The following is a 22,153-nucleotide window of genomic DNA, read 5'->3' on the forward strand; positions in this document are numbered from 1 at the left end:
CAATAACCTTTTGAAACTTAGAAATCTGCAGCACATACATATGTATTTCTACAAATTTGTATATACCTCTTCAGCAGTTGTTTTATAAAACAGCACTCATGCTTTCGTTCTGCCTTGAAGGACCACCTAAGCTTTATCACAAGCTCCAGTGGACAGAGCATTGCAAACAGCCCCTACGTCTTGTTAAGGACATTTTTAGACATGATTTCTTTTTAGACACGGCGGCTGCCTGCATGTCAGAGATTCCTGTGACCCGTTCTGGGCTCCCAAAGAGCCTGGGCAGAAGCCACGGAGGTCTGTGCCTCGTGGCAGCTGCTTCAAACTCATAAGTTACATTAAACACTCCCGCAAACACCGACTTCTCCACGAGATACCATGCGGATTGCAGCATAAAACTAATGTTTTCAATCATTTAACAACTGAATTAAAGCCAAGCTCCCTGAATACACACCAACTTTCTGCCTTTGGTTTCAAATGTCTGGGGCTTGTGCTGAGAACCTCTGAGGCCGGTGCATCTCAGTTCACGGAGGGGCGCCCTATCGGATTTTGAGGGTCTAGATTCTAGAACATCTGCTTTCAACTGTGGGAAACGGTAACATCAATGACAAAAATCTCCTCGGGGAAGGCCTCCCGCTGCAGCTATCTTTATATGAATACCTTTAAGGGCATGTTAAAACTGTGACAGAAAAGTGGAGCAAAACAGTAATTATGGCTTCTAAAATAGGATTTGTATTTCCAGACCTCTGTTGCTATGGCAACAAAAGCAGCATCCTTGCAGCACATCAAGAAATGTATTTCATTCATAGAGTACTGTTAGTGGAGATTAAATGAGTCTGAGCATGTAAAACACTTAGCACGGGGCCCAGCACAAAGAAAATACATAATAAATGCTAATACTATTAACATGAAAATCTCTAATTCACCCAGGATTTACGGAACACTTCTCTATGCTGCGGGTATTTTAGACAATGTGAAAATAAAAGGCCAAACTATAAAGTATATACATTGGAACTTGCTGTCTTTGGTTAGATAGATTCATAGCGTGAAAAGTAGGACAGCAAAATAAGACGGGATACCATAAAATGAGGAAATTGCCGTATAGTGGCAGACGTTTTAATGACCAAATCATTGCTATTTCCTGAGGACTTACTCTGTTTCCAATGCCATGTGGACCAACATGCGTTACCTGGTTCACCTCTGTGAAGCTCCTTCATCCAGAGGGAGACGGAGGGTTGAAGAGACCTGGCTGCACCACCGACACGAAGGTGGTGACTCCTGGCCTGTGTTTCCCAGTGCCTGAGCTCCCTCACTTTCACTCTGGTACTAGGGGAGCACTGGGCATGGACCCTTCTCACCGCAGCTCTAAACCTTTGACTAACGATGCTGTGATACTGTGATTCATAATAAGAAGTACTTATTTGGTCCTCCTCCCATTTCTGGCACAGAGCCCCTAAAACCCTTGGAAATGCCTAAGTGATGGGAGTAGCAAAGGTGTCTTTTGTTACTTGGGTGATTTTTGGGAAGCCCCTAGGTCACCTAAGGATGGGGGCTGCTCACCAGGGGAACCAACCACATGACTAGAGGGCTGGAACTTTCAGGTCGACCCTGACCTCTGGGGAGGGCAGAGGGGCTGGGATTGAGCCCACTCATCTCTGGCCAATGACTTAGTCAACAACATCTATGTAATGAAGACTCTATGAAACCCCAAGAGAAGGGATTTGGACCACTTCTAGGACGGTGAACATGTGGAGATTTGGGGAGAGCTGTGCACCTGGAGAGCTCGGAAGCTCTGAGCCCTTTCCCCACACCTTGGCCTACACATCTCTTCCCTCTACCTGCTCCTGAGTTGTGTATACTTTTATAATAAACTGTTAATCTAGCACATAAACTGTTGCCCTGAGTTCTGTGGGTCACTCTAGCAAGTTAATCTAATTGAAGGAGTGGGTCGTGGGAACCTCTGATCTCCTGCCAGTGGGTCAGAAACACAGGTGGCAGACTAGATTTGGGGTTGGCACCTGAAGTGCAGGGGAGGATGGAGCCCTTGTGGGACTGAGCCCTTGACCTGTGGGATCTGACATTGTCTCCAGGCAGGTGAAGTTAGAATGGCGTTGAATCTTAGGACACCGAGATGGTGTTAGAGAATTAAAATGCACACACACCCACACACACACCCCGACACGGGTGTCCCAATGGCAGATGCGGATGTTTTTCTGGGGCTTGTTCATTTAGGATACACCGAGTATGTCAGCATTTACCTGCCTTGAGCACCAGTCCCGGGAGGAGGGTCTTCTGCACCCCCGGCAGCCCCCGTGCTTGAATCGGAGGCGCTGTGTGAGGTCATGTCAGTCCACTGACGGAAGTCAGGCTCTGCCTCCCCGGGTTCCACACTCATAATGTTAAGTCCATGTAAGTGTGTAATTGGTGCTCTTTTCCTGCTACTGAAATTAACATGAACCAGATGCCCAGACTTAGAATATTCCGGGCGTCTTTCCTCATTGGGTCTTTTTTTTTTTTTGATGTATTCCCTCCCTGCCTTGAGAATTTTAGTAGAATAGGTAGATTGCTTTAACACTCCCTTCAACATTCAAATTCCTACTTAACAGTGTTTACCTTCTGACAGCTGCAGGGAAAGCTACAGAATGATTAGAATCCAAGGTTCACATGGACATTTTAAGTCTTCACCCTTGTTTTACCCATCACAGGCCTTCTGACAAAAAAAAGTTCTCATGGCAACTGAGACCAGAATTTCACTGTGGTTCCTTTGTTTATATGATTATGCCGAAGTGTCTTGAGGCTGCCCTCGTTTCATGATTTCCCTCCTTGAGTACGTATCCATTTTCAATTTCCATCCAAAGATGTTCAATTCAGCTGCAAATTCTATTTTATCCATTTATTGGATGACAACTTTTCTGAGTGTGTTGGCAGAAATGTGTAGACAATAGTACCTGATTTTCAGGCTACGGTTAGGATTAGAAGATGTAAGATATAAAATTCCTATCTCAGTGTCTGACATCACAAGCAGTCTGCCTTATAAATAATAACTCTGCCGCATGTGACTGTGGTTATAACGTCACCCCGCTGATAAGAACACGCTGGCCCCCACCTCCTTCACCTACACGGCTGCTTCCTGGGGAAGAGATGGCTTATTTGCTGAGAAGCGTTTCTCGAGTGTGTGCGTGTATTCTAAGCCCTTTACATCGACTGTCTCATTTACTCCCCAACATAAACAACAACGACAGCCCTGGGATGGGTACTATTATCTCCCTTCTTACACGATGGTTCCCCAGCTGGTAGGAACCCAGCAGCAGACATGATGGCGGGGGCCGTCCTGCTCCAGGGCACGTGTTTTCAATCATTACCTTGGCGCTGCCTCTGAGAGAACTGTATGTTTATTTTTATGTAACTGTTCCTGTTTTATTTGACCCCAATGTGTAGGTCTCTTGGGATATGTTTAAATTCTAACTCAACTCTTCTATTTGTGTACCTAATATCTCTACTTCCTTAAATCATTAGCAAAATCGAATCCACATGCCATTCAACGTTTACAGTAACTGCTAATTAAAGGCTGGGATAAAACTTACTGGGATACAAATAACCACCACTTTATTTTTCACATTTGACATCCCTGGTGATTATACAATAATACTTAAAAAGAAAGATTCACCGATATTCTCTATAATCTGTCCAATTCCACGAGATAAACTTAAAAAGTGAACGCAATGAAATCATTATAAAATGAAACCTCAGTCTCAGCTCCCAGGCACTTTTTACAGTCCGTGCTGTGCTGGGGCTCTTCTGCCGGGGTTCCCCCAGCCCCACCCCCCACCCCCGGGGGCTGCAGGGCAGAGAGAGCTGAGTGCTTTGAAATTCTCTTTCCTGTGGCCAGACATGGGAGCCCAACCTCTGCCCCCAGAGTGGGGCCACTCCAGGCTGACTGGAGGGTCAGGCTGGGGGGGGTTGGCCTGAGGGGGGTGTCCTCGGCCCCCTGCCCCTCCCGTCCCTCACCTCCTCCCTTCTGCCGTAGGTTTTCAATGACTTGTTATTTGGGATGTGCCGAATGCACTCAGCATTGTCAGATTTTAGTCATTCTAATAAGTGTGTGATATAAATTTTAATATAATCCAAATGGCCATCGATTCCCCCGCCTGTGGCATCATTCTTACTTGACGTCCCAATCACATGGCCCTTGACCGCTTCTCAGAAACTGTGAGAAGTTCACCGTCTTCACAAACTAAAATTAAATTCAGGCATCTGTGTGTTTTAAAATCCTGTTGCCCTCTCGGGCATGTGCTGGCTTTTTCTCTTGCCGTCTCTCTCCCCAGAACTGTCCTCTTCTCTCCTTTAACCTTCAGACACCACCCCCCCCCACCCCCGGCCCACACACAGCCCACCACCTAGCTTCTCTTCCTTCCCCCTCTGTCTCTGCTCCAGCTGGACTGGCCTTTGCCCGGGGCTCCCTGTGAGGCCCCGTGAGGAAGTGGGTAACTCCATAGTTTACAAGGAGAAGCCACATGGGGACTCCCTGGAGACCAGGTCACAGCGGGATGACCGCGTGTCCTGACCTCACTGGCCCAGTGGAAGCTGCGAGCCCAGCCATCCACCGCCAGGACCAGGCCCCCCAGGCCTTCTCCCCTCCGTCCTCCCTCCCCTGTGGGCAGGGGGCTCTCCTGGTTTTAACGCCCGCAGGCCTCCTGTGCTCACAGCCCTGCAGTGGATCCGCCTGACCCCAGAGAGAGAAAAAGGTGAGCACGTTTCAGGAATAAGAGGCCAGTCACCCGAGTGAAGGACTGGAAGGATGGGGAGGAGCCTCCAAGGCCCCCAACCCCCGCCTCTCAGAGGCTCCAGCGTCCTTGCTTCCTTTCCAGCTTGGCAGGTGGACCCCACTCCTGAGAGCCTGGCTGAGCTGCTGTCACACCTCATGTCTGTCTCACAAGTGGGGCCTTCCCAGTGCTCACTTGCAGGGCTGTGTGTCACGTGGCTTGTGGTCAACTGTTGTGACCCCACAAAGTTCATGTGTTGAGTCCTAACCTCCAGGGTGACAGTGTCAGGAGGTGGGGCTTTGGGAGGTGATGAGGTCATGGCGGTGGAGCCCCCATGATGGGACCAGTGACCTTGTAAAGGAGACCCCAGAGAGCCCCCTCACCCCCTCCTCTAGCTGAGGACACAGCGAGAAGACACCGTCTATGAACCAGGAAGCAGGTCCTCACCAGACAGCATCTGCCTGCACCTTGATCTTGGACTTCCGGCATCCAGGGCTGAGAGAAGCAAGGGTCTGCTCTTCAACCGCCCTGTCTGTGACGTTTTGTTGTAAGAACCCAGAGGGACTAAGACAGGCCCCCAGCAGTAAAGCCCCTGGTCGTGCCGTGCATCTTTAGTGAAGGAGCAACCTGCCCTGTGCATTTGCCGGAGGAAGACGTGAAAGCCCAGGCTCTCAGGCTGCTCCCTTAGCACCAAGGCTTATTCTCACCAAACCACTTCCCCTGTGTTCACACTATTGAGGAGACAGTGGAATAAAGAATCCTCAAACATCCTTCATCTCTGCAAGGTCACTTCTTGACGGTGCTGGAAAGGCATCATGCGATAAACTAACAACTGTGAACCTCCAGCCTGGGGCTGGACCCAGAGTCACTGGGAAGCCACCACCTTTGCTGGGAACCCATCCTGCTCGGAGCCTCCTGGATGCTCCCCCTCCCCTCCCCTCCAGCAAAGCTGCTCTCGAGCTCTAGATCGCCTCCAAAGTTTGTTCTGCCCCTCCTGCCAGGGGTGTGGGAGAAATCATGAACTTCAGCTTATAAAATCCCCCCTCCTGGTCGGGCGTAAGAGTCAGAAAAGTAAGAGAACATGCAAAGTAAAATGAAGGAAAGCAAACAATTTGGTTACCTCTTCTGCTTAGTTATTTTCAGAAAGCACTGGAAGATAATACCTCTGTGGATAATCAAGAGCCAGTTTATAATCACAACACCTGCTTAAGCAGAGTAAAATAAGTGCAAACGTATGGCAATCAGGAAAGAAATGTCCCTGGGGAATGATCATTGATAGATGCTTTTAAAAGAAACGTCATCATGACAGAAGTATTTCCAAATCCTGGCTGGTGTTGCATCATCACAGTGTTTGATGGTCAGATGAGTTTGTCCTTGAAACCATAGAGGAGGAAAGGCTTTCCCTCCACCCTCTTAGGTTCTGTGCCTGGGCCTGAAAATTAAACTGAAAAAAGACAGCTAGGAGAAGACCATTCATATTTTATTCAATGTTACTTTTCTGTGTGTACATGGGAGCCTTCATAAATAAGAAATAAAAACCCAGAGAAGCAGATAGGCCTGACAAATTATATACCATTTTAATAAAGAATGATAACTTTTGGAGACTGAAGAGACAAAGGAAAATGAAGTTTGGGCTGGGGGTGGTAAATTGTGGGACTGGTACGAGGAGATAGAGGGTGGGTGCGGGGTGTCTAATGGAAGATTAGGGCTACTTTAGTCAGTTGTCTGTACGGATCCATTCCAGCATCTGTAAGCATGTCCTGCTCCTTCTGGTCCGTGGAGGACACCCTTCTCATGGGAATTTGATGGCCTGCTTTTAGGTGGAACGTGGGAGTCAGAGAGCCCTCTCTGCATCTGCAAATGCCCTCAGTTCAAAATAATCAGTGTGCCAATCCCACATATTTTGGGGTGGAACCCCTTCAGCCCTGAATTTTTGCCCCTAGTTATGAGTCAGTAGGGAGCGCTGACCTATCAGGGAAGGGCAGTTTCAGCACGTGGCTGTTGCCAATAAGGGGTGGCCGGCTCAGCTTCCCAGCTCTGTCTCCATAAATAGCCTGTTAAAAACCCAAAAGAACAGGGTTCCAAGAGCTTCGAGGTTGGTGGACACATGGAGATTTGGGAAGAGGGGGGCCTGGAGAGAGATGGAAGCTCACACCCTTGCCCTGCACCTCGGCCTCCTCTATCTGGTCGTTCCTAAGTTATATCCTTTTAGAATAAACAGGTGACCTAGGGAGTGAACTGGTCCCCTGAGTTCTGAGATCTGTCTAGTCAATCATCTAACCGGAGGAGGGGTCAGGGGAACCCCCAGTCCGTAGATGTCGGTCAGAAGCCCGGGTGTCTTGTGTCTGGTGTCGGCAGTGACAGGAGAAAGAGGGCAGCCTTGTGGGTCTGAGCCCGTAACATGTGGGGACGGATGCTACCTCCAGGTAGACAGTGATAGAGCTGCGTTAACTGTAGGGCTGCCAGCTGGTGTTACGGAATTGCTTCACCTGTGGAAAACCCACCCACCTGGTGTCAGAAGTGATGGGCGTCGTAGGGGGGACAGCCCGCAAAGGAGTGTGTTTCTTCTCTCACATCAGCCACTCCCCGACCCCCCAAACACACACCCCTAACAGAGCACAACCCAGCTGCTGTGGTGTGAGTGCCAATAAGGACTCAGGGGTATGTGTGTGTGGCGGGGGTGGGGTGGGGGGGTGGAGTTTTGCCCTTGCAGAGCTGCATCCGGAACATTGCTTTGGCTTCTCTTTTATTGCCGGTTATTTGTTCTCGGTGGTCTTCAGGCCCTGCTATAGCTCTCTGTGATTAGTACCAGTGCATCTGCAACAAAATTGTACTACAACCAAAGCAGAATGTCCCCTGCCATTTGCTTCAGTAGAATTTGATTGGTCATTTGTTCTAAAATCAAACACTTAGAGTTTTGGTGGCATTTTCACCACCCATTCAACTGTATTACACCAAAAAATCTTTTCTGAGCTCCCAGTCGGGTGGGACCTTGTTCTTGGCATCTGCATCCGAGCCTTTGAGCGGCCGGCAGTCCAGGAATCACTAACTCCTGCTGAGCGCGGCCGGGTACTGGGCCAGTATGTGTATCCACCCACTTAACAAGTCTAAGACGTGCACAGGCCTGGGCCCAGGTGAGCATCGTCTCTTGTCTGCTTGTCCATCTTAGCATTTCCCCCACCGCTGGCCCCCGCTCTGTTCTGTGGGGCATCTGTGGACACAGAGTTGTCTCAGATTCGGAGAGAAAGACGCTCAGTGTGCTCCCTGCCTTCCGTGGCTGCGGCTGTTGGTGAAAGCAGATGTGTACACGCATTTGAAGGTCTGCGTGCAGTTCCCTGCCGCGGTCAATGCTAAATCCTTCATGAGGAAGTCAGGAGCAAGGACAAAAGTGCCATCACGATTCAGAGGAGCGTGGACCAGTGGTGGAGAGGAGGGACCCTTGGGACCCAGCCTTTGGGAGAAGGTGGGTGCAGAACTGCCCTGGAAAGGAAGGAAAGATGCTGGAGGTCAGGCCTCTTTCCAGCCACAGTCGAGCCTGTGGACGGGTTCAGCATCTCGTAGCCGTTTCACTCTCATCTCCTTCAAGGTCCCCCAAGGACACTACCCAGCCCCCCATCAATGGATTTGGGGATGACAGGACAAGGTGCTGATGAGAAAAAATTTATTCCAAACTCCCTGTCATGTTTTATTGATCCTAATTTCATAGCTATGAATTAAGTCATGGCAATGGTTGACCACCTTAAATTAAAAGCACAGGAAAGTTCAGTTATTTAAAAAGTACAGGAAGGTTGGGAGGGACACCTTGGAACACAGATGGTAAATTGGCTTAATTTTTGATGAAGGTCATTGCACCTTAACTGTGCCAATGAATGACATTCCATTGAGAAAAAGTAAAAGTATTTAGAGTATCAAGAGATACCTTAGGAAAACTGGAAAGAATCATCAAGCTGGTGAAGTAAAGTGGCTGTGATGTGAGTGTGTGTTTCCTTTCCAGAGAGCTTAACATTGGAAGTAAGGCTGCTAGGATGGACACAGTGAGACTGGCATGGGGATCTGGGAGGCTTTGCTGGGGATGAGAGCTGGAGACCATGAAGGCATGTGACAGAACAGCTTCCTGGAGTGTGCAGAGTGGTTTGCAGACAGCAGTCTGAAAAATCAGAGAATTACAAAATCTTAGTAGTGGCAAAGAGCAGAAACTCTCCCAAGATAAGATCCGAGACTAGTGGCATGCACCACCCGAGAACTAGGTTTCCTGTGATCAGTGCTGGGTTCTGAGGCCAAAAGGCAGGGAGGCTGAAGGATGACTTCTCGTCCACAGCATGCTTGGCGGGTTCCTCAGGGGACGGAACAGATGAGAACAGGGCGAAGATGTCACATGAAGATTTGGGTTAGAGATAAAAATACATTTTGAGGCAGTAAGTGAGTCATTAGGGAGCTGTAGCCCCTCATCCAGTTCAGTCTGAATTGACATCCCATCCCACGTCCGGTTTTCTGAAACCCGCTGGCACTTTCTCGATGTATCCCTCTTTTGAGCACTTCATCATATGTTAGATTTTGTCTGTCCTTTAATGTTTTTGTGTCTTTTTTCTACCATCACATAAAATTGGCCCGTGCCTTAGCAGAGTTATTTAATTCTTTTGAGACCTAATCATCCATTCCATCCTTGCTAAACCTCTGTAAAGTAAGCAGAGCAAGTATTTTGATTCCAACTTTCAGGTAAAAATATGCATCTTGAATGGAAGCAGGTGGAGAACAAACGGGGGGTGGGGGTGGGTGGGGGTTCCCAGCAGGTCCTGCCCGCCTGAACCCAATGTTGAATCCAGATGAATTTGCAGTAAACACTCACGAGGGATTGAACGGGTCAATAAAATAAGGTTCTTCCTTAAGACAGATTTGATGAATGAAGACGTTAGTTTTTTGTTGACCTTGCTGGTCTTTAATATTTCCTTTGTGATATAAGAACCAAAATTTCTAAAATCAAGCATACTTTCTTAAGGATATCTACCACTTCTTTCCCAGTTTTTAGCTCTCTTTAAAGTTCAGAAGATGGTAGTTAAATATATATATATAACATAGAGAATAAAAATAAGAGCTTCATCCGGCCCTATGAAATTAGAACTGGAAACATTTTGTTGAGTTGATATCGTTGCCAATGAGTTTCAGCTCCCAGTGGAATTTTAAAAAATCACTTCTCCAGTACAATTGTAAATGTCTTCATCAATGTGCTTGTCCCCTTCCCCGGGGAGGCTGTTGTCTAAGGTTGTGGCGCCTGGTCCTCACCACGTTCCTGGGCAGAGGATACCAACGTGCCTTTTAAATGTAATCATTGTACTTTCAGACACTCCTCCTCCAAACCCGTCCCTCAGTTGTTTCCTCCCTCAAGGTATCTGTGTCCCTGTCAGTTTTACTTCTTTACCCCTCTTTTCCCATAATCACCTTTGACATTCCTTTCTTTATCCTCACTCTTGTCTCACCCGGCTTTGAACCCTCAGAGCCACCTGCTGAGGTCTGCAGTCGCCCCGGGCCGGGGGCTGGGCTGCAGAAGCAGAGGCCCGAGACTCCATTCTCAGGGGGACCAGGTCCAGTGGGGGAAAAGCACAGCTCTGGAGAATTCCACGCTGCAGCACTAGCTCCTCACTAGTTGGCTGTGGTGGCTCAGAGGAGGGCCTCTCCTGCTGGGAGGGGTGATGGATGGCAGTGGTTGGGGGTGGGGGGCGGCAAACTTCAAGGAAGTTCTCTCTCTCAATGAAGAAGGGGCATAGATGCGCCTAGAAGGTCTGGGGGGCGGGATGGGCAGTGGGGCCCCAAAGCACATTCCAAGGGAGGGTAAGAGGATCCTACTGTGTGCCCAGAACCAGGCGCCTGGGTGTGGGCGTGAGCGGTGATGTCTACCTGTGTCAGGTGTGCAGCTGGTGCCCCTCAGCTCCAAGCTGCCCACAGTCCATGGCTCAGTGATGTGGGCCTGGGCTCTGGGAGCCCGTCCTGCTCGGCCAGCTGGCTGCCCGGTGAGCTCCACCTGCAGGGGGTGAGGGAGGGGATGGGATGAAAAGGGTTCCTCCATCCTCTGCCTTCTGGGGCTTCTGCCAGCTTCTCCCCAGGGTGCCACCCAGTGTGGCTTGTTCGCTGGGCAGAAGCAGATCCTTTCTGCAGGAACAGCAGCCTGTTTGCTGCTTTGCCAGCCTGAAGGATTCACTGCACTGGGCTTTCCCTCGTCATGCTCCCTGCCTGGAGAGGTGGAGATGTTGACCGATATCCTCTGAACTGAGAAGGTACTTAGAGACCAAAAAAATGAAGCGGGCAATTCCATAAAGTGCAATTATGGAGCTTATTGTGGGAAACTTACACACAGGCAGGAAGGACCTGAGGATGCACGATCCAGAGGCCCTCAGAGCAGCCCTCGGCACCCGGCACCACCAAGGGGGGATCTCCAAAGGGCCAAAGCTAAAAATAGACTCTGACTCCCCAGTGAGAAGCATGAGATGGCTAGCATCTCATGACCACCAACCACCTGCGTCAGCAAAAGTCGCTTTTCCAGTTTTCATATCAGATGAAGGTGAGGGTGAAGGCTGATAGGAATTATCCAGCTTGGGCACATTCCTTGCAAGTGGGACAAAGTTCAGTCATACAGAGAGGGGAGGGGTGGGACTAGGGGCCTGCAATCGAGCTGACAGAATGGAGTCAGTGTGGTCCAGCCTCACACCCTGACTTAAGACTACCCCACAAAGCTACAGTCATCACAACAGCATGGTACTGGCATGAAAACAGACACATAGATCAATGGAACAGGATAGAAAGCCCAGAAATAAACCCATGCACTTGTGGTCAATTAATCTGTGGCAAAGGGGCAAGAATATACAATGGAGAAGATAGAGTCTCTTTGATAGATGGTGCTGGGAAAACTGGAGAGCTACATGTAAAAGAATGAAAATAGAACACCATATACATATATAAACTCAAAATGGATTAAAGACCTAAATGTGAGACTGGAAACCATGAAACTCCTAGAAGAAAACATAGGTGGAACACGCTGACATAATTTGATCAGCAATATTTTTTGGATCTGTCTCCTCAGGCAAAGGGAACAAAAGCAAAAATAAATAAATGGAACCTAATTAAATTTAAAAATATTTGCACAGCAAAGGAAACCATTGACAAAGTGAGAAGACAACCTACTGAATGGGAGAAAATATTTGCAAATGATATGACTGATAAGGGGTTAATATACAGCCTATATAAACAGCTCATACAACCCAACACCAAAAAAGCAAGCAACCTAAACAAAAAATGGGCAGAAGGCCTGAATAGACATTTTTGCAAAGAAGACATACAGATGGCCAACAGGCACATGAAAAGAGGCTCAACATCAGTGTTCGTCAGTGAAACACAAATTAAACCACAATGAGGTACCACTTCACAACTGTCAGAATGGACCACAGAATTGAAAATCGAAAAGACCACAAATAACAAATGCTGGAAAGGATGTGGAGAAAAGAGAACCCTCCTACACTGTTGGTGGGAATGTAAATTGGTGCAGCCACTATGGAAAACAGTGGAAAATAGTACAGAGGTTCCTGAAAAAAAAAAAAAAAAGACTTGCCACATGATCCAGCAATTCCACTCCTGGGTATATAGCCAGAGAAAAGAAAAATACTAATTTGAAAAGGTATGTGTACCCTAATGTTCATAGAAGAATTATTGACAATAGCAAAGCTATGGAAGCAACCTAAATGTCCATCAATAGATGAGTGGATAAAGAAGATGTACACACACACGCACACACACACACATGTGCACATATATGGCTTAGGAATATTACTCAGCCATAAAAAATGAAACCCTGCCATTTGTAACAACATGGATGGACCTGGGGGGTATTATTATGCTTAGTGAAATAGGTCAGACAGAGAAAGGCAAATACTGTATGTTATCACTTATATGTGGAATCTAAAAAATAAAACAAATGAGTGAATATAACAAAACAGAAACAGACTCGGATATAAAGAACACATCAGTGGTTATCAGTGGGGAGAAGGGTGAGGAGAGGGGCAACGTAGGGCAGGGAATTAAGAGGTACAAAGTACCAGACATAAAATAAGCTACAAGGCTATAGTGTGCAACACAGGGAATGCAGCCAACATTTTATAATAGGTTTAAAGGGAGTATAATCTACAAAACTATTGAATCACTACGTTGTGCACCTGAAGCGAATATCATATTGTATATCAACTATACTTCCATAAAAAAGAAACTATTAGCAACAACAACAACAGCAGCAGAAAGAAACACCAGCACCAGCCACCCAGGGTCTCCTCTTCAGGATCAGGGTCTTGGAACCAGTGGGACCCCCATCGAAGCTCAGGGATGCCAGTAGTGCCACCCACCCCTAATGGCCCCTCCACCAACCGTCTGAGATTGAGTAATTCCCTCCTTCTGTCTCTGCAAGCCCAGGCAGTGGTGGCCGCCAACGCATGTGGGACATGCGGTGGATCCTTTCTGTGTCAGTGACTTCATTAGCAGCCTGACGCCTGGTCAATAGTCGTTTGCATTCATTTTCCTGTGGTGCGTCAGCCTCCTTTTTGATACACACATATGCAAATACGTGATCGGTGGTGATATTCTGAAAAGCCCCCATGCGTTATTTACTGTCGTCTATTTTGTTTTACGTGCTTGTGAGCACGGATGTAAAAGTGATATCCATACATTTCAGCATCTGTATAACACATGGGTACGTTTATTTCACCACCGTCCATGTGAGGAACCTGAGTAGGTTAGCTGCAGTCAGTGGCCACACTGACTCATTTCTGAGTGGACGTGGGGATCGGTGTACACTCTCCTGGTCTGGCTAAATTAGGGACGATTTCTCTATTTCTACGCTTTCACAGAACACTCCTTTAAATATAAATTAGGTATGCAAGGAATTGTCTTGGTGACTACTTTGTAACTAGCCAAGGACATAGGTCACGAAAACAAAGGAGGACTAATTGACAGGTTTTTAATGTTTCCAGTTTCCCATTCTGACCGCATGCATTACCTGAAGGGGAGTGTTGTTTTGTCTCCTGACTGTTTTCCTCATCTGTCGGCACTTTGTTGAACGTGGAAGAGAATGGTGGTGTGGGTAATTTATAGCATGTAGAAAGCGACTGCTTATTAATTTGCTAAAATAACATGTCCCACTTAAATCAACTTCACTGAATCCATTATTTCACTTACATCCGCTAAAATTCTTTCCGTTGTTCTATTCCATTGCATGTATTTTCATAAATCCATTCCCTTCCCATTATTTCAGACAGACTATTTGTTATACACATATTTTTTTTAAAATACATTTTCCAGAATTCCAAATCTGTACTTCATTTAATATTATAATCTGAAATGAGTTAGATGTTACTGATTTCACTGTCCTGCTGAATGAAATAAAAATTAATACATGAGTAGGGATTGCTAAAATATCTTAGATTATGAAAAGTAGATAAAAACTAGCCTCCATACTCCAAAAACTAAAAACTTAATGTAGTAAAACCATAGACTCTAAATTGAACAGATTAAATGACAAATAAATGTGGTCTGTTACCCTCAGCCTCTCCTGCTGTATTCTAAGATGAGTGTTTCATAAAAAGAAAATATTGCAATTTCTTCTTCTGGAATTTTTTTCTCTAGTATGTTTCTCAGTTTCATTCCAAAAGTTGAGCACAAAAAGAAAGTTAAGAAGGAAAAGGACAAAGGAATTTGATAAAGTGTAAATAATTGTGTAAGAATTCCAAAAATCGAAAGTTGTCTTCATTGTTTGGAATAATTGGCTCAATTCTTCACTCTTCTCTATATTTAAGCCCTGTGATATGCGACCCTGAAGTTCCTACAACAAAAGCGCCCTCTTCACGTTGAGCTGGATTAAGTAATTCGTTCTTTTCAACGGGATCTCACTTGACAGACACCAAGCAGGGACTTGAAATGTGATTACAGGGGGGCTTGCTCTCCTGAACCTCCGTCATCACCATGAGGACGTGCTCGGACCATCCTGTGGATCCAGGAAACATGGGAGAACCGCAGTGGGGACCCAAGTCAGACACCCACTGGCTGCAGAAGAGCCACCCCAACCACACTCAGGTCTGTGAGACTACATGAGTTTTGGGGTCATTTTTACACAACATTGTGCCACTAGCTAACAGATACATATAGACATTAATTCTATAAAACTGAGCCACCCAAGCCAATGCTCAGATCTGTGACTAAATGGGCTTTGGAGTCATTTTTATGTGCTATTACTGTGCCAATAAATACATATAGACTTGATACAGCACAAGCAAGATCATAGCCATATTTAGATGAGGAAAAAGAATGTGGGATCAGGGTGCAGAAGAGCAGATATAGGAAGAATGAAGAACTTAGTGACTTCTGCCCAATATTATCCAAAACTTTATGATTCAAAACTGGAAATTCAGTCTAATTCTTTCTCCGCAAAGAGAGGTAAATAATTGCAGGCATTTAATCTATCGTTCTCTTTTTTTTCTCTTTCTCTCCTTCAGATACCTTACCCACGAGGACCTTATCCAAACTCCATTCTGTATTTTATGAAAAGGCATTGCAAAGGCATATTATGTGGAATAAAAACATGCCATACGTTTATTCACTGGGAGAGTGAGTTGACTTATTCAAACACACCATGTGCTTCATTTTACACTCAACCAAAATGAAAATGGGTTTCTCCCCAACCAGCTCCCATGATGACCAAAACCCAGGGGAGAGTGTGGGCCTTGCCACCCTGACTGGGGCCTCTCTGACTCCCATTACCTTTTCTAAAGGAGAACTGACCAAATATTAGGAATGTTCTTTCCTTAAGTTCACATTTAGGAAACCTATTATATAGATATTTATTGTTTTGGAGTGGCCAAAACAGTAACCCTTGCTTTGCTTTCTTTTTTATTTTTTACATTTAAAGTAATTTTATTTTTATTTATTATTTATTTTTATTTTTTTAAAATTTGTATTGGAGTATAGTCGCTTTACAATGTTGCGTTAGTTTCTACTGTACAGCAAAGTGTATCAGCCATATATACACATATATTCTCTCTTTTTTGGATTTCCTTCCCGTTTAGGTCACCACAGAGTGCTTTTAAGTTGCTATGGTTCTAGTATGTCAGCCTTATGGGGAAAAAAAAGCCAAATTTTATTAAAAAGAAAAAAAAAGTAGATGACAACACCAGGCTGAATATGCTATAACTTCAAATAGTTTTGTGTGTTTCTTACAAAAATGAAATAAACAAACAACAACAACAAAACCTGACACTTGGACAATGTCATAACATAGTGAACTAGAAAATCTCTTGAACTTCCTTTGTAAACATTTGTTTTTCTGTTCAGGTGTAAGAACAACAGAAAATGCCCACTTCTGATAGGAGCATCTGCAAACCTCTGCATTTTGCTCAAGCTGCATCCTCCCCCCTGACCTGTTCCCCATTCTCTTATCACCCTGGTATTTGCAAGACGTCAACTCAATTCCTTATGTTCAAGTTATCATGAATGTTCCTGACTCTTCACCTCTATTTCAGATTTTCTGTTTTCCTGTCTGCTCACCCTCCCGCCTCCTTGCCTCCTGTCTTAGGGGAAAGAATCCTTCTCTTCACCTATCCTTTCTCTAAGAAATTTCCTTCATCTTCAGAATCTGTATCCATCAACTATCTCCTCTTTGTACTTTATTTTTCCTCTGTTATGTCTCCTCTCTCCTAAAAAAAAAAGGAAAATAAACCTTCTTTTCACCTTACTAATAATGCAATAAAACACACTTTCTTCCGTGTCAAACTCCCTTACAGGATCGGTTATTCTTTTCTTACCGTGTCCCTTAATAGCTAATGTTTTCCCCTGTGGTGCTGCTAAAATCACTTATTAAAGCTCACCTTCCCTTCACCAAAGCCAGGGAATCCCATTGTCCTTGAACTTCTGCTGTATTTGACATTATTACACATAATTTGATGTCCACATCCTTCTGGATATTGTTCCTTCCTAAGGCTTCTATCAAAATGCACTTTTTTCCTGGTTTTTCCTCCATTTTTATTACTTCCGAAGGATTTCTTTCTCTACACCCTTAATATAAGGTTTTGTAAAATTCTGCTTCGGCAGCCCTTTGCTCTCTCTTTTCCAACTCTTTGTCTTGACCTTGGGATAGCTTTCAGGCAAGAGACTTTAGTTCCCTTCTCTCCGTAGACAAGTCTCCAGCACAAATTTCCAGCTTTGGAGTCCTTGAGTTCATGCTGCACACGCTTCCAACGGTCTTTGTGGCATCATCCCTGGCCTGACCTGCTTGTACCCAAACCAAACTTTCCGTCCAGAAGCTGCTCCTCATGGCCCTGACTTTCCCGTGGAAGACAGAGGTGTAATCACTGTCTTCACCTTCGAATCTGTCCTTCACAGTAAGTGCTCGCGTTGGACTGGGTCTGACTTCCCATCGGCCGTCAGGCTGACTGCTGCTTGTCCCTGGTTTTGGAACCGTCTGGTCCTGGGCTTCCAGTCTGTCTCATTTTTTCAGCACTTTTGAAAAAGTAATGTCCACTCCTAGGTTATAAACTGTTCTAATGGGCACAGCACAGATTCTGCATTTTCCTTAGCCATGCAGCGTTCGGCAGAGGGATCATATGACAGGTACTCAAACAGCATTTGTGACATTAAATGGACCTGAACCTCCTTTGATTCCCGGCATCACTCCTCCTTTGTAATTGGAGTCTCACGTTAAACAATAGCAAAGTTCTCGCCTTTTATCTGATTCAATACTTTTAATTTTCTCTCTAAATCTTACGTGATGCATAATATCTTTGTAATCAATTAGGATATTAACACATGTGGGCAACTTACCACTAAATTTGGCATTTTGATCTTGGTGATAAAATTTCTTTTTCAAAAACCAATCCTATTATTATTAAAGCCAAAGCCATGTGTTCTAGACTTAGTCATTTGCGTATTAAAATGTTGCTGGTGGAGGAGGCATTGTCACTTAACTTTTCCTATTTTAGTTTTCTCCGCTCCTGAGCATCTACCCTCAGGGCTGAATGTTCTCGCGCTTGTCCGTGCAGTCTGGTCACTGTGGAGGTAATTAGGTGTGAATGAGCGATGTGTTTTAACAATTATGGAGTTTAAAAACATTGTGGGTCTACTTTGTTTTATTGCTGGATGATGTAAAACGGTTTACAGAAACGTAGGCGCAGCCTCGTTTCGTGCCAATGCATTTGCAGGGGAGAGGGCACAGGGCTGCAGGCTGTGGCTTAAGCTGCTCTGGAGGGACGTGGGTCCCCCTCTGTGGGTGCCGTCAGCTCGGATCTGGGCCATGGGCTCCCGTTTCTGATGGAGAGAAGCTAAGAGTTGTGAATGCAGATGGCCATCTCTGGCCCCTGGGGAGCTGGCCCGTTGCCCAGGGAGAGAGCCCAGGTGATAACGTTTTATAAACATGAGGTATCAATGGGGAGACCCCCCCAGAGTTCCCATGTCCTAGTCACAAGCCTGTGGCCCCCAGGCCAGGCTCAGCAGTGCTTTTTAGACTCACATTGTTGGCCCAGAGATTTTTTGTTTTTGTTTTTTTTTAACTTTGATTTCACATTGAAGCATAGTTGATTCACAATGTTGTGTTAGCTTCAGGTGTGCAACAAAGTGATTCAGTTATACATATACATGCACCTATTCTTTTTCAAATTCTTTTCCGATTTAGGTTATTATAGACTACTGAGCAGCATTCCCTGTGTGATAAGGTAGGTCCTTGTTGGTTATCTGTTATATATAGCTGTGTGGATATCAGATAATATTGCTTATATGCAGAATCTAAAGAAACCAAAAATGATGCAAACGAACTTGTTTACAAAACAGAAACAGATTCACAGACTTAGAGAATGAACTTAGGGTTCCTGGGGGAGGGGTTGGGGGGGAGGGATACACGGGGAGTTTAGGTTTGACTCGTACATCAAAGAGTGATTTAAATCCAGGCTGGATAGTGACATTTAAGAAACCAGGAGATTTCACGTCAAGCTCGGGAGAGCTGGCTTCTCCGTTTCTGGCCTCCATCCCCATGTGAAACTCCTTGGCTAGAGCTGCAAGTATTCAGCCCTTTTGTGTCGAGCTGTGTCTTTCAGAGTCACAACCAGCCCTGTCACTGAGCCTAACACAGCTCCCACCCCTCACCCTGCGTGGTGCCCCCCAAGTAACTCCCAGAGTCTGCTGGCAGGGAGGTCATGACCCTGGTTTCTGTCAGATCCAGGACCCACTTGGGAGTCACCACAATGTCCCAAGTAAAGGCTTCTTTATCAGAAAGAATGGATTTATTTTTGGGGTGAGAAAAACATCTTTTGAATAGAGTCACAACCAAATGTGGCCAACTTGGGAGAAGTGACGGCTTACTCTGTCTAGCTTGAGAATCAAGGAAGCTCTTTTATGCTACGAGATGCACCTGCCACCACGCAGCCTTGGTTCCACATTCCTCACGTCACAAACACCTCAAACAGACACAGAATGTCATCCCTGGGATGTAAAGGTGAAGTAAGCGGAGTTTCTGCCCTTACTTTGACCAGATTCACAGGCAAAAATGAAACTACATGAAAATACAAGAACTACTTTAGCACTTTCTTCTGTTTTATTATTTGATTTATTCACTCTAAATACCCACTTGAATTTACTCTTAGTACCGAGATCATCTTCTCTATGACCAATATCATCTATAGTGCTTTCTGAATTATTTTGGACCATTTGCTTTTAAAGAGCTCATATAAATGAACACAAAACAAAATGCTCTTAAAAATCAGGAAACATATGATGTTTCTCTAAAGTTCAATAGCAAACGTTTATTCTAAAGTTTGAATTAGAACATGAGGCCAATTTAGTGTTTCTCTAAGCTCTTTTGAGTAGAATACTGGTGCTATGTTCTCTTTTTTTTAACAGCTTTATTGAGGTATAATTGATACATAAAACCTGCGCATATTTAACGCATATAATTTGATGAGTTTGGACGTGTGCATAGACTTATGAAACCATTACCTGCGTGATACAGCTTACATGTGGAGACTAAAATAGACACATAGAAGCCAAGAGTAGATGGTGGTTGCCAGGGGTTGGGGGGGTCGGAAATGGGGATACATTTATGTAGTGGGTATAAAGTCTCAGATGTGCAAATTGAGAACATTCTAGAGAACACCTGGCTAACAACACTGTATTGTGAGCTTAAAAATTTAAGAGAGCGCATGTTGTTTTTTTTTCCTCATTGGCAAAGTGGGAATAGTTCTTCTTGTCTTACCAAGTTGCAGTAAAGGTTAAAAATCACATGGGTGTAATGATTCACGCAGAGTGGACACCCAGGAAAAATTCAGTTCTGCGCTCAAGATTATTACTGTCAATATCATTATTGAAAAGCAGGGAAGGGAACTTGATGGGATGGGATGTTAAGAAATAAATGTGATTCTCCTCAAACTCTTTTGGCATCTAGACACAAAGTGAGTAAAAGAATGCACCTTTATAAACAAATACGTTTAAAAATATACGTGGATACCAAGGGGGAGAGGGGCTGGGGGCAGAGGGATGGATTGGGAGTTTGGGATTAGCAGATGCAAACTATTATATACAGGATGGATAAACAACAAGGTCCTACTGTACAGCACAAGGAACAATATTCAGTATCCTGTGATGAACCATGATGGAAAAGAATTTGAAAAACAAGGCATATATATGTATAACTGAATCACTTTGCTGTACAGCAGAAATTAACACAGCATTGTAAATCAACTATAGTTCAATAAAATAAATTTTAAAAAAAAGGTAAAAATAGATGGATAAATACAGTTTCACAGGGGATTGGCTTTATGAAGGTGGTCCAAGAGGGGAGAACCAGGTGGGATGTAAAGGCCAGCACTGGGGGAAGGCAGGTCTGGCCCCAGGGTCCCTCACGGGCAGAGCAGGATTCCCTTTCCTGAGCCTGGCTCTCTGAAGAGGTCAGTAAAAGGCTCGAGTAGCTGGGCAGTGCAGGACAGAGAAAGAAGGAAAGGGAAGATCCCAAAGTAAACGTGTCTGTCTTCATAATTTTCTTAAGATGGACTTTACCTTGTAGAAAGGTCATCTAAAATCTCAGGATGGAAACTACGAAAATCTCCTTACATTTGTTGCTGAGCTCTTACAAATATCCTCCCAAGTAACCCTTTCTGTATATTAACTCCCTCTGCGTCCTGATGTATAAAAGGAGGCAGTGACGGATGGAGTAGCTGAGAGGCTATGAGGGGCTCCAATCTCATTGCCTAATAGAGGGTAGCAAGGGCTGGTGTCATTTCAAGATCCCCCCCTCCATCCCTTTATTCTGCATGACAGACGGCACACGTGCAAAACTCAGTTACAGAATCTTTGATACTTCCTCTCTGTGAGTTCCAAATTTTAGGCGAAGGAAATCTACTTTTTGAATATTTACCGTTTGCTCTTTGAAAGCTGGCTACAGGAAGTAGGACGTAATGTGATCACCTCTTTCTGAGCCCTGCTTCATAAGAGCAAAGTTTCTGTGTCTAGATTATGTCTCCTCTTCTCAAGCTGCTTTAAAGAATTGAAATCAAAGGCAGAAATTAACACAGCATTGTGTTAATGGTGCTTTAGTGTCCCAGGAAGACACAGTGCCAAGTCATGAGGGCTGTGAGTTAGGGCCTGGGTCAAGGTTCCCCAACTGCAGCAATGTGAGAAGGAAGGGCGTGGGCTTTGGGGGCAGCCTGGCTAAGGTTCACATTCTGGGTTTGCAGCTCTCGATGATTTGGGATATTTTAACTCTTTTGTGAACATTTAACTTTCTTTTTAGAAAGTGAACCACTCGAAGTTAAGGGGCCCAGTTTAATTTTTCCTTAAATCTTTAGACAGTCAATAAACACGTGGTGGATGAATGGCCAGTCCCTTCTCCTTGTCCAGGCCCAGGAGGCAGCTCTTCGAGTGCCAGGCACAGTGGGCAGGGCTTTGACGAGTGGCCCTACCTCACAACATCTGCCCATGTAAAGGAAGTGATCGTAAAACCTGCTCATATCTTAGAGGGTTGGTATCACATCCACTGCTCTGCACTGAATGTCTGTGTCCTCCCAAAATTCATGTGTCAAAACCTAAACCCCAATGTGATATGTCAGGAAGTGGTGAGGTGGTGATGGCGCCTGAGGGTGGAGCCCCCACAATTGGATCAGCGTCCTTATAAAGAGACCCCAACAGCTCCTGGCCCCTTCCTCCAGGTGAGGACACAGCAGGATGATCCCATCTATGAACCAGGAAGAGGGTCCACACCAGACGCTGAATCTGCTGGTGCCTCAGTCTCGGACGTCCAGCCTTCAGAACTTGAGAAATGAATATCTGTTGATTATAAGCCCCCAGTCTATGTCTTTGCTTAAAGGAGCCCCAAGGGACACTGACACCAC

The sequence above is a fragment of the Hippopotamus amphibius genome, chromosome 4 (genome assembly GCF_030028045.1).
Source record: "Hippopotamus amphibius kiboko isolate mHipAmp2 chromosome 4, mHipAmp2.hap2, whole genome shotgun sequence".
Taxonomy (NCBI): Eukaryota; Metazoa; Chordata; class Mammalia; order Artiodactyla; family Hippopotamidae; genus Hippopotamus; species Hippopotamus amphibius.